This window comes from Mercurialis annua, linkage group LG3 (assembly GCF_937616625.2).
Source record: "Mercurialis annua linkage group LG3, ddMerAnnu1.2, whole genome shotgun sequence".
NCBI classification, from domain to species: domain Eukaryota; kingdom Viridiplantae; phylum Streptophyta; class Magnoliopsida; order Malpighiales; family Euphorbiaceae; genus Mercurialis; species Mercurialis annua.
In genome coordinates this window covers 42865965-42879305 of record NC_065572.1, presented here as the reverse complement: position 1 = coordinate 42879305, position 13341 = coordinate 42865965, and positions in this window count along the sequence as shown.

The following is a 13341-nucleotide window of genomic DNA, read 5'->3' as shown; positions in this document are numbered from 1 at the left end:
TTTGTTTTGTAATGTTTGTAAACGTTTGGCTTATATTGCTAAAAAGGTGAAACGCTTGGATATTTTTTATAACGTTTGTAAATGTTAGGCTTAAATCGCTAAAAAGGTGAAACGCTTGGATTTGTTTCGTAACGTTTGTAAACATTTGGCTTAAATTGCTAAAAAGGTGAAACGCTTGGATTTATTTTGTAATATTTGTAAACGTTTTGCTTAAATTGCTAAAAAGGTGAAACGTTTGGATTTGTTTCGTAATGTTTTTAAACAATTCGCTTAAATTGCTAAAAAGGTGAAACGTTTGGATTTGTTTCGTAATGTTTGTAAACGTTTGGCTTAAATTGCTAAAATGGTGAAACATTTGGATTTGTTTCGTAACGTTTGTAAACGTTTGGCTTATATTTCTAAAAGGTGAAATGCTTGAATTTGTTTCGCAACGTTTGTAAACGTTTGGCTGAAATTGCTAAAAAGGTGAAACATTTGGATTTGTTTCTAAACCATTGTAAATGTTTGGCTTAAATAGATAAAAAGGTGAAACGTTTGGATTTGTTTCGTAACGTTTGTAAACGTTTGGCTTAAATTGCTAAAAAGGTGAAACTCTTGGATTTGTTTCGTAATGTTTGTAAACTTTTGGCTTATATTGCTAAAAAGGTGAAACACTTTGATTTGTTTTGTAATGTTTGTAATCGTTTGGCTTAAACTGCTAAAAAGGTGAAACGCTTGGATTTGTTTCGTAACGTTTGTAAACATTTGGCGTAAATTGCTAAAAAGGTAAAACGCTTGGATTTGTTTTGTAATGTTTGTAAACGTTTTGCCTAAATTGCTAAAAAGGTGAAACGTTTGGATTTGTTTCGTAATGTTTTTAAACATTTCTCTTAAATCGCAAAAGGTGAAACGTTTGGATTTGTTTCGTAATGTTTGTAAACATTTCGCTTAAATTGCTAAAAAGGTGAAACGCTTGGATTTGTTTTGTAATGTTTGTAAACGTTTGGCTTATATTGCTAAAAAGGTGAAACGCTTGGATATTTTTTATAACGTTTGTAAATGTTAGGCTTAAATCGCTAAAAAGGTGAAACGCTTGGATTTGTTTCGTAACGTTTGTAAACATTTGGCTTAAATTGCTAAAAAGGTGAAACGCTTGGATTTATTTTGTAATATTTGTAAACGTTTTGCTTAAATTGCTAAAAAGGTGAAACGTTTGGATTTGTTTCGTAATGTTTTTAAACAATTCGCTTAAATTGCTAAAAAGGTGAAACGTTTGGATTTGTTTCGTAATGTTTGTAAACGTTTGGCTTAAATTGCTAAAATGGTGAAACATTTGGATTTGTTTCGTAACGTTTGTAAACGTTTGGCTTATATTGCTAAAAGGTGAAATGCTTGAATTTGTTTCGCAACGTTTGTAAACGTTTGGCTGAAATTGCTAAAAAGGTGAAACATTTGGATTTGTTTCTAAACCATTGTAAATGTTTGGCTTAAATAGATAAAAAGGTGAAATGTTTGGATTTGTTTCGTAACGTTTGTAAACGTTTGGCTTAAATTGCTAAAAAGGTGAAACTCTTGGATTTGTTTCGTAATGTTTGTAAACTTTTGGCTTATATTGCTAAAAAGGTGAAACACTTTGATTTGTTTTGTAATGTTTGTAATCGTTTGGCTTAAACTGCTAAAAAGGTGAAACGCTTGGATTTGTTTCGTAACGTTTGTAAACATTTGGCGTAAATTGCTAAAAAGGTAAAACGCTTGGATTTGTTTTGTAATGTTTGTAAACGTTTTGCCTAAATTGCTAAAAAGGTGAAACGTTTGGATTTGTTTCGTAATGTTTTTAAACATTTCTCTTAAATCGCAAAAGGTGAAACGTTTGGATTTGTTTCGTAATGTTTGTAAACATTTCGCTTAAATTGCTAAAAAGGTGAAACGCTTGGATTTGTTTTGTAAAGTTTGTAAACGTTTGGCTTATATTGCTAAAAAGGTGAAACGCTTGGATATTTTTTATAACGTTTGTAAATGTTAGGCTTAAATCGCTAAAAAGGTGAAACGCTTGGATTTGTTTCGTAACTTTTGTAAACATTTGGCTTAAATTGCTAAAAAGGTGAAACACTTGGATTTATTTTGTAATATTTGTAAACGTTTTGCTTAAATTGCTAAAAAGGTGAAACGTTTGGATTTGTTTCGTAATGTTTTTAAACAATTCGCTTAAATTGCTAAAAAGGTGAAACGTTTGGATTTGTTTCGTAATGTTTGTAAACGTTTGGCTTAAATTGCTAAAATGGTGAAACATTTGGATTTGTTTCGTAACGTTTGTAAACGTTTGGCTTATATTGCTAAAAGGTGAAATGCTTGAATTTGTTTCGCAACGTTTGTAAACGTTTGGCTGAAATTGCTAAAAAGGTGAAACATTTGGATTTGTTTCTAAACCATTGTAAATGTTTGGCTTAAATAGATAAAAAGGTGAAACGTTTGGATTTGTTTCGTAACGTTTGTAAACGTTTGGCTTAAATTGCTAAAAAGGTGAAACTCTTGGATTTGTTTCGTAATGTTTGTAAACGTTTGGCTTATATTGCTAAAAAGGTGAAACACTTTGATTTGTTTTGTAATGTTTGTAATCGTTTGGCTTAAACTGCTAAAAAGGTGAAACGCTTGGATTTGTTTCGTAACGTTTGTAAACATTTGGCGTAAATTGCTAAAAAGGTAAAACGCTTGGATTTGTTTTGTAATGTTTGTAAACGTTTTGCCTAAATTGCTAAAAAGGTGAAACGTTTGGATTTGTTTCGTAATATTTTTAAACATTTCTCTTAAATCGCAAAAGGTGAAACGTTTGGATTTGTTTCGTAATGTTTGTAAACATTTCGCTTAAATTGCTAAAAAGGTGAAACGCTTGGATTTGTTTTGTAATGTTTGTAAACGTTTGGCTTATATTGCTAAAAAGGTGAAACGCTTGGATATTTTTTATAACGTTTGTAAATGTTAGGCTTAAATCGCTAAAAAGGTGAAACGCTTGGATTTGTTTCGTAACGTTTGTAAACATTTGGCTTAAATTGCTAAAAAGGTGAAACGCTTGGATTTATTTTGTAATATTTGTAAACGTTTTGCTTAAATTGCTAAAAAGGTGAAACGTTTGGATTTGTTTCGTAATGTTTTTAAACAATTCGCTTAAATTGCTAAAAAGGTGAAACGTTTGGATTTGTTTCGTAATGTTTGTAAACGTTTGGCTTAAATTGCTATAATGGTGAAACATTTGGATTTGTTTCGTAACGTTTGTAAACGTTTGGCTTATATTGCTAAAAGGTGAAATGCTTGAATTTGTTTCGCAACGTTTGTAAACGTTTGGCTGAAATTGCTAAAAAGGTGAAACATTTGGATTTGTTTCTAAACCATTGTAAATGTTTGGCTTAAATAGATAAAAAGGTGAAACGTTTGGATTTGTTTCGTAACGTTTGTAAACGTTTGGCTTAAATTGCTCAAAAGGTGAAACTCTTGGATTTGTTTCGTAATGTTTGTAAACTTTTGGCTTATATTGCTAAAAAGGTGAAACAGTTTGATTTGTTTTGTAATGTTTGTAATCGTTTGGCTTAAACTGCTAAAAAGGTGAAACGCTTGGATTTGTTTCGTAACGTTTGTAAACATTTCGCGTAAATTGCTAAAAAGGTAAAACGCTTGGATTTGTTTTGTAATGTTTGTAAACGTTTTGCCTAAATTGCTAAAAAGGTGAAACGTTTGGATTTGTTTCGTAACGTTTGTAAACGTTTTACTTAAATCGCTAAAAAGGCGAAATGTTTGGATTTGTTTCGTAACGTTTGGCTTAAATTGCTAAAAAGGTGAAACTCTTGGATTTGTTTCGTAATGTTTGTAAACTTTTGGCTTATATTGCTAAAAAGGTGAAACGCTTGGATTTGTTTTGTATTGTTTGTAAACGTTTGGCTTAAATGTCTAAAAAGGTTAAACGCTTGGATTTGTTTCGTAACGTTTGTAAACATTTCGCTAAAATTACTAAAAAGGTGAAACGCTTTGATTTGTTTTGCAACGTTTGTAAACGTTTGGCTTAAATTGCTAAAAAGGTGAAATGCTTGAATTTGTTTCGCAACGTTTGTAAACGTTTGGCTGAAATTGCTAAAAAGGTGAAACATTTGGATTTGTTTCTAAACCATTGTAAATGTTTGGCTTAAATAGATAAAAAGGTGAAACGTTTGGATTTGTTTCGTAACGTTTGTAAACGTTTGGCTTAAATTGCTAAAAAGGTGAAACTCTTGGATTTGTTTCGTAATGTTTGTAAACTTTTGGCTTATATTGCTAAAAAGGTGAAACACTTTGATTTGTTTTGTAATGTTTGTAATCGTTTGGCTTAAACTTCTAAAAAGGTGAAACGCTTGGATTTGTTTCGTAACGTTTGTAAACATTTGGCGTAAATTGCTAAAAAGGTAAAACGCTTGGATTTGTTTTGTAATGTTTGTAAACGTTTTGCCTAAATTGCTAAAAAGGTGAAACGTTTGGATTTGTTTCGTAATGTTTTTAAACATTTCTCTTAAATCGCAAAAGGTGAAACGTTTGGATTTGTTTCGTAATGTTTGTAAACATTTCGCTTAAATTGCTAAAAAGGTGAAACGCTTGGATTTGTTTTGTAATGTTTGTAAACGTTTGGCTTATATTGCTAAAAAGGTGAAACGCTTGGATATTTTTTATAACGTTTGTAAATGTTAGGCTTAAATCGCTAAAAAGGTGAAACGCTTGGATTTGTTTCGTAACGTTTGTAAACATTTGGCTTAAATTGCTAAAAAGGTGAAACGCTTGGATTTATTTTGTAATATTTGTAAACGTTTTGCTTAAATTGCTAAAAAGGTGAAACGTTTGGATTTGTTTCGTAATGTTTTTAAACAATTCGCTTAAATTGCTAAAAAGGTGAAACGTTTGGATTTGTTTCGTAATGTTTGTAAACGTTTGGCTTAAATTGCTAAAATGGTGAAACATTTGGATTTGTTTCGTAACGTTTGTAAACGTTTGGCTTATATTGCTAAAAGGTGAAATGCTTGAATTTGTTTCGCAACGTTTGTAAACGTTTGGCTGAAATTGCTAAAAAGGTGAAACATTTGGATTTGTTTCTAAACCATTGTAAATGTTTGGCTTAAATAGATAAAAAGGTGAAACGTTTGGATTTGTTTCGTAACGTTTGTAAACGTTTGGCTTAAATTGCTCAAAAGGTGAAACTCTTGGATTTGTTTCGTAATGTTTGTAAACTTTTGGCTTATATTGCTAAAAAGGTGAAACAGTTTGATTTGTTTTGTAATGTTTGTAATCGTTTGGCTTAAACTGCTAAAAAGGTGAAACGCTTGGATTTGTTTCGTAACGTTTGTAAACATTTGGCGTAAATTGCTAAAAAGGTAAAACGCTTGGATTTGTTTTGTAATGTTTGTAAACGTTTTGCCTAAATTGCTAAAAAGGTGAAACGTTTGGATTTGTTTCGTAACGTTTGTAAACGTTTTACTTAAATCGCTAAAAAGGCGAAATGTTTGGATTTGTTTCGTAACGTTTGGCTTAAATTGCTAAAAAGGTGAAACTCTTGGATTTGTTTCGTAATGTTTGTAAACTTTTGGCTTATATTGCTAAAAAGGTGAAACGCTTGGATTTGTTTTGTATTGTTTGTAAACGTTTGGCTTAAATGTCTAAAAAGGTTAAACGCTTGGATTTGTTTCGTAACGTTTGTAAACATTTCGCTAAAATTACTAAAAAGGTGAAACGCTTTGATTTGTTTTGCAACGTTTGTAAACGTTTGGCTTAAATTGCTAAAAAGGTGAAATGCTTGAATTTGTTTCGCAACGTTTGTAAACGTTTGGCTGAAATTGCTAAAAAGGTGAAACATTTGGATTTGTTTCTAAACCATTGTAAATGTTTGGCTTAAATAGATAAAAAGGTGAAACGTTTGGATTTGTTTCGTAACGTTTGTAAACGTTTGGCTTAAATTGCTAAAAAGGTGAAACTCTTGGATTTGTTTCGTAATGTTTGTAAACTTTTGGCTTATATTGCTAAAAAGGTGAAACACTTTGATTTGTTTTGTAATGTTTGTAATCGTTTGGCTTAAACTTCTAAAAAGGTGAAACGCTTGGATTTGTTTCGTAACGTTTGTAAACATTTGGCGTAAATTGCTAAAAAGGTAAAACGCTTGGATTTGTTTTGTAATGTTTGTAAACGTTTTGCCTAAATTGCTAAAAAGGTGAAACGTTTGGATTTGTTTCGTAATGTTTTTAAACATTTCTCTTAAATCGCAAAAGGTGAAACGTTTGGATTTGTTTCGTAATGTTTGTAAACATTTCGCTTAAATTGCTAAAAAGGTGAAACGCTTGGATTTGTTTTGTAATGTTTGTAAACGTTTGGCTTATATTGCTAAAAAGGTGAAACGCTTGGATATTTTTTATAACGTTTGTAAATGTTAGGCTTAAATCGCTAAAAAGGTGAAACGCTTGGATTTGTTTCGTAACGTTTGCAAACATTTGGCTTAAATTGCTAAAAAGGTGAAACGCTTGGATTTATTTTGTAATATTTGTAAACGTTTTGCTTAAATTGCTAAAAAGGTGAAACGTTTGGATTTGTTTCGTAATGTTTTTAAACAATTCGCTTAAATTGCTAAAAAGGTGAAACGTTTGGATTTGTTTCGTAATGTTTGTAAACGTTTGGCTTAAATTGCTAAAATGGTGAAACATTTGGATTTGTTTCGTAACGTTTGTAAACGTTTGGCTTAAATTGCTAAAAAGGTGAAACTCTTGGATTTGTTTCGTAATGTTTGTAAACTTTTGGCTTATATTGCTAAAAAGGTGAAACACTTTGATTTGTTTTGTAATGTTTGTAATCGTTTGGCTTAAACTGCTAAAAAGGTGAAACGCTTGGATTTGTTTCGTAACGTTTGTAAACATTTGGCGTAAATTGCTAAAATGGTAAAACGCTTGGATTTGTTTTGTAATGTTTGTAAACGTTTTTCCTAAATTGCTAAAAAGGTGAAACGTTTGGATTTGTTTCGTAATGTTTTTAAACATTTCTCTTAAATCGCAAAAGGTGAAACGTTTGGATTTGTTTCGTAATGTTTGTAAACATTTCGCTTAAATTGCTAAAAAGGTGAAACGCTTGGATTTGTTTTGTAATGTTTGTAAACGTTTGGCTTATATTGCTAAAAAGGTGAAACGCTTGGATATTTTTTATAATGTTTGTAAATGTTAGGCTTAAATCGCTAAAAAGGTGAAACGCTTGGATTTGTTTCGTAACGTTTGTAAACATTTGGCTTAAATTGCTAAAAAGGTGAAACGCTTGGATTTATTTTGTAATATTTGTAAACGTTTTGCTTAAATTGCTAAAAAGGTGAAACGTTTGGATTTGTTTCGTAATGTTTTTAAACAATTCGCTTAAATTGCTAAAAAGGTGAAACGTTTGGATTTGTTTCGTAATGTTTGTAAACGTTTGGCTTAAATTGCTAAAATGGTGAAACATTTGGATTTGTTTCGTAACGTTTGTAAACGTTTGGCTTATATTGCTAAAAGGTGAAACTCTTGGATTTGTTTCGTAATGTTTGTAAACATTTGGCTTAAATTTCTAAAAAGGTGAAACGCTTGGTTTTGTTTCGTAACGTTTGTAAATGTTTGGCTTAAATCGCTAAAAATGTGAAATATTTTAATTTGTTTCATAACGTTTTAAACGTTTGGTTTTGTTTCGTAACGTTTGTAAACGTTTTGCATAAATTTCTTAAAAGTTGAAACGTTTGGATTTGTTTCGTAACGTTTTAAACGTTTGGCTTAAATCGCCAAAAAGGTGAAACATTTGGATTTGTTTCGTAACATTTTAAACGTTTGGCTTAAATCGATAAAATGGGGAAACGTTTGAATTTGTTTCGTAACGTTTGTAAACGTTTGGCTTAAATTGCAAAAAGGGAGAAACTTTTGGATTTGTTTAGTAATGTTTGTAAACGTTTGGCTTATATCGCTATAAAGGGGAAACGTTTGGATTTGTTTCGTAACATTTGTAAACGTTTGGCATAAATTGCTAAAAAGGAGAAATATTTGGATTTGTTTAGTATCATTTGTAAACGTTTGGCTTAAATCGCTAAAAAGATGAATCGTTTGGATTTGTTTCGTAAGTTTTTAAACATTTCGCTTAAATCGCTAACGTTTGTAAACATTTCGCTAAAATTACTAAAAAGGTGAAACGCTTGGATTTGTTTTGTAACGTTTGTAAACGTTTGACTTAAATTGCTAAAAAGGTGAAATGCTTGAATTTGTTTGGCAACATTTGTAAACGTTTGGCTTAAATTGCTAAAAAGGGGAAACATTTGGATTTGTTTCCAAACCATTGTAAATGTTTCGCTTAAATAGCTAAAAAGATGAAACGTTTGGATTTGTTTCGTAACGTTTGTAAACGTTTGACTTAAATCGCTAAAAAGGCGAAACGTTTCGATTTGTTTCGTAACGTTTGTAAACGTTTGGCTTAAATTGCTAAAAAGGTGAAACTCTTGGATTTGTTTCGTAATGTTTGTAAACTTTTGGCTTATATTGCATAAAAGGTGAAACGCTTGGATTTGTTTTGTAATGTTTGTAAACGTTTGGCTTAAATGTCTAAAAAGGTTAAACGCTTGGATTTGTTTCGTAACGTTTGTAAACATTTGGCTTAAATTGCTAAAAAGGTGAAACGCTTGGATTTGTTTTGTAATGTTTGTAGACGTTTGGATTACATTGCAAAAAAGGTGAAATGCTTGGATTTGTTTCGTAACGTATCTAAACATTTGGCTTAAATTGCTAAAAAGGTGAAACGTTTGGATTTGTTTTGAAATGTTTGTAAACCTTTGGCTTAAATTGCTAAAAATAGGTGAAACGCTTGGTTTTGTTTTGTAACGTTTGTAAACGTTTGGCTAAAATCGCTAAAAATGTGAAACGTTTTAATTTGTTTCATAACGTTTTAAAGTTTTGGTTTTGTTTCATAACGTTTGTAAACGCTTGGCTTAAATTGCTAAAAAGGCGAAACATTTGAATTTGTTTTGTAACTTTTGTAAATGTTTGGCTTAAATCGCTAAAAAGGTGAAACATTTGGATTTGTTTCGTAACGTTTGAAAATGTTTGACTTAAATCGATAAAAAGGTGAAACGTTTGGATTTGTTTCGTAACGTTTGTAAACGTTTGGCTTAAATCGTTAAAAAGGTGAAACCTTTGGATTTGTTTCGTAACGTTTGTAAACGTTTGGCTTAAATCGCTAAAAAGGTGAAACGTTTGGATTTGTTTCGTAACGTTTGTAAGGGTTTGGCTTAAATTGCTAAAAAGGTGAAACGTTTGGATTTGTTTCGTATCGTTTGTAAACGTTTGGCTTAAATCGCTAAAAAGGTCAAACATTCGGATTTGTTTCCTAACCTTTGTAAACGTTTGGCTTAAATTTCTAATAAGGTGAAACACTTGGATTTGTTTCGTAACATTTGTAAACGTTTGGCTTAAATTGCTAAAAGGGAGAAACATTTGGATATGTTTAGTAACATTTGTAAACGTTTGGCTTAAATCGTTAAAAAGATGAAACGTTTGAGTTCGTTTCGTAAGTTTTTAAATATTTCGCTTAAATCGCTAACGTTTGTAAACATTTCGCTAAAATTACTAAAAAGGTGAAACGCTTGGATTTGTTTTGTAACGTTTGTAAACGTTTGGCTTAAATTGCTAAAAAGGTGAAATGCTTGAATTTGTTTCGCAACGTTTGTAAACATTTGGCTTAAATTGCTAAAAAGGTGAAATATTTGGATTTGTTTCCAAACCATTGTAAGTAAATGTTTGGCTTAAATAGCTAAAAAGGTGAAACGTTTGGATTTGTTTCGTAACGTTTGTAAACGTTTGGCTTAAATTGCTAAAAAGGTGAAACTCTTGGATTTGTTTCGTAACGTTTGTAAACATTTGGCTTACATTTCTAAAAAGGTGAAACGCTTGGATTTGTTTTGTAATGTTTGTAGATGTTTGGATTACATTGCAAAAAAGGTAAAATGCTTGGATTTGTTTCGTAACGTATCTAAACATTTGGCTTAAATTGCTAAAAAGGTTAAACGCTTGGATTTGTTTTGTAACGTTTGTAAACGTTTGGCTTAAATTGCTAAAAAGGTGAAATGCTTGAATTTGTTTCGCAACGTTTGTAAACGTTTGGCTTAAATTGCTAAAAAGGTGAACATTTGGATTTGTTTCCAAACCATTGTAAATGTTTGGCTTAAATAGCTAAAAAGGTGAAACGTTTGGATTTGTTTCGTAACGTTTGTAAACGTTTGACTTAAATCACTAAAAAGGCGAAACGTTTGGATTTGTTTCGTAACGTTTGTAAACATTTGGCTTAAATTTCTAAAAAGGTGAAACTCTTGGATTTGTTTCGTAATGTTTGTAAACTTTTGGCTTATATTGCTAAAAAGGTGAAACACTTGGATTTGTTTTGTAATGTTTGTAATCGTTTGGCATAAAATGCTAAAGAGGTGAAACGCTTGGATTTGTTTCGTAACGTTTGTAAACATTTGGCGTAAATTGCTAAAAAGGTAAAACGCTTGGATTTGTTTTGTAATGTTTGTAAACGTTTTGCCTAAATTGCTAAAAAGGTGAAACGTTTGGATTTGTTTCGTAATGTTTTTAAATATTTCTCTTAAATCGCTAAAAGGTGAAACGTTTGGATTTGTTTCGTAATATTTGTAAACATTTCGCTTAAATTGCTAAAAAGGTGAAACGCTTGGATTTGTTTTGTAACGTTTGTAAACGTTTGGCTTATATTGCTAAAAAGGTGAAACGCTTGGATATTTTTTATAACGTTTGTAAATATTAGGCTTAAATCGCTAAAAAGGTGAAACTCTTGGATTTGTTTCGTAACGTTTGTAAACATTTGGCTTAAATTGCTAAAAAGGTGAAACGCTTGGATTTGTTTTGTAATATTTGTAAACATTTTTCTTAAATTGCTAAAAAGGTGAAACGTTTGGATTTGTTTCGTAATGTTCTTAAACATTTCGCTTAAATTGCTAAAAAGGTGAAACGTTTGGATTTGTTTCGTAACGTTTGTAAACGTTTGGCTTAAATTGCTAAAATGGTGAAACATTTGGATTTGTTTCGTAACGTTTGTAAACGTTTGGCTTAAATTGCTAAAAGGTGAAACTCTTGGATTTATTTCGTAATGTTTGTAAACATTTGGCTTAAATTTCGAAAAAGGTGAAACGCTTGGTTTTGTTTCGTAACGTTTGTAAATGTTTGGCTTAAATCGCTCAAAATGTGAAACGTTTTAATTTGTTTCATAACGTTTTAAACGTTTGGTTTTGTTTCGTAACGTTTGTTAACGTTTTGTATAAATTTCTTAAAAGTTGAAACGTTTGGATTTGTTTCGTAACGTTTTAAACGTTTGGCTTAAATCGCTAAAAAGGTGAAACATTTGGATTTGTTTCGTAACATTTTAAACGTTTGGCTTAAATCGATAAAATGGGGAAACGTTTGAATTTGTTTCGTAACGTTTGTAAACGTTTGGCCTAAATTGCAAAAATGGAGAAACGTTTGGATTTGTTTAGTAATGTTTGTAAACGTTTGGCTTATATCGCTATAAAGGGGAAACGTTTGGATTTGTTTCGTTACATTTGTAAACGTTTGGCTTAAATTGCTAAAAAGGAGAAACATTTGGATTTGTTTACTAACATTTGTAAACATTTCGCTTAAATTGCTAAAAAGGTGAAACGTTTGGATTTGTTTCGTAACGTTTTTAAACATTTCGCTTAAATTGCTAAAAAGGTGAAACGTTTGGATTTGTTTCGTAACGTTTGTAAACGTTTGGCTTAAATTGCTAAAATGGTGAAACATTTGGATTTGTTTCCAAACCATTGTAAATGTTTGTCTTAAATAGCTAAAAAGGTGAAACGTTTGGATTTGTTTCGTAACATTTGTAAACGTTTGACTTAAATCGCTAAAAAGGCGAAACGTTTGGATTTGTTTCGTATCGTTTGTAAACGTTTGGCTTAAATTGCTAAAAAGGTGAAACTCTTGGATTTGTTTCGTAATGTTTGTAAACGTTTAGCTTATATTGCCAAAAAGGTGAAACGCTTGGATTTGTTTCATAACGTTTGTAAACACTTGGCTTAAATTGCTAAAAAGGTGAAACATTTGGATTTGTTTTGTAACTTTTGTAAATGTTTGGCTTAAATCGCTAAAAAGGTTAAACGTTCGGATTTGTTTCCTAACCTTTGTAAACGTTTGGCTTAAATTGCTAATAAGGTGAAACGCTTGGATTTGTTTCGTAACGTTTGTAAACGTTTTTCTTAAATTGCTAAAAAGGTGAAACACTTGGTTTTGTTTCGTAATGTTTGTAAACGTTTGGCTTATATTGCTAAAAAGGAGAAACACTTGGATTTATTTTGTAATGTTTCTAATCGTTTGGCTTAAAATGCTAAAAAGGTGAAACGCTTGGATTTGTTTCGTAACGTTTGTAAACATTTGGCTTAAATTGCTAAAAAGGTGAAACGCTTGGATTTGTTTTGTAACATTTGTAAACGTTTGGCTTAAATTGCTAAAAAGGGGAAACGTTTGAATTTGTTTCGTAACGTTTGTAAACGTTTGGCTTAAATTGCTAAAAAGGAGAAACATTTGGATTTGTTTAGTAACATTTGTAAACATTTGGCTTAAATCGCTAAGAAGATGAAACGTTTGGATTTTTGTTTCGTAAGTTTTTAAACTTTTCGCTTAAATCGCTAACGTTTGTAAACATTTCGCTAAAATAACTAAAAAGGTGAAACACTTGGATTTTTTTTGTAACGTTTGTAAACGTTTGGCTTAAATTGCTAAAAAGGTGAAATGCTTGAATTTGTTTCGCAACATTTGTAAACGTTTTGCTGAAATTGCTAAAAAGGTGAAACATTTGGATTTGTTTCTGTCACGACCCAAAACTATTGAGCCGCAACCGGCGCTAGGGAACGGGAGTGGTAGCTCCGGAACCCGTAGCAAGCCTAAAATCACAATTAATTTTTCGCAAATAATAAACAAATAGCATAAAGCAACAGAAGCAAGTATACATAACATGTATACACAAACATTTACACTAACTGTTCTGTTATCCTCGCGGGCTCTGGTTACCGTACCTCGTACGAACTGGCCTCGCGGTACTATATACCTCAGTTAGTGCATCCAACATATCACTGGCACCTAGTGCCGTGCACCACATATAAAACACGTAGCATGCAAAACATCTAAACTAGACAGCAAGTAATATGTACACTCAATGTGTACTGCTGTCTAGGCTACGACTCTGTCAACGCGGGACCACTACTGCAGCATTCACAGAAGTCAGATACTAAACATATACAACTGACTTCTGGACTTCAAAATTGGCCTCTAGCTAGGTCCACAT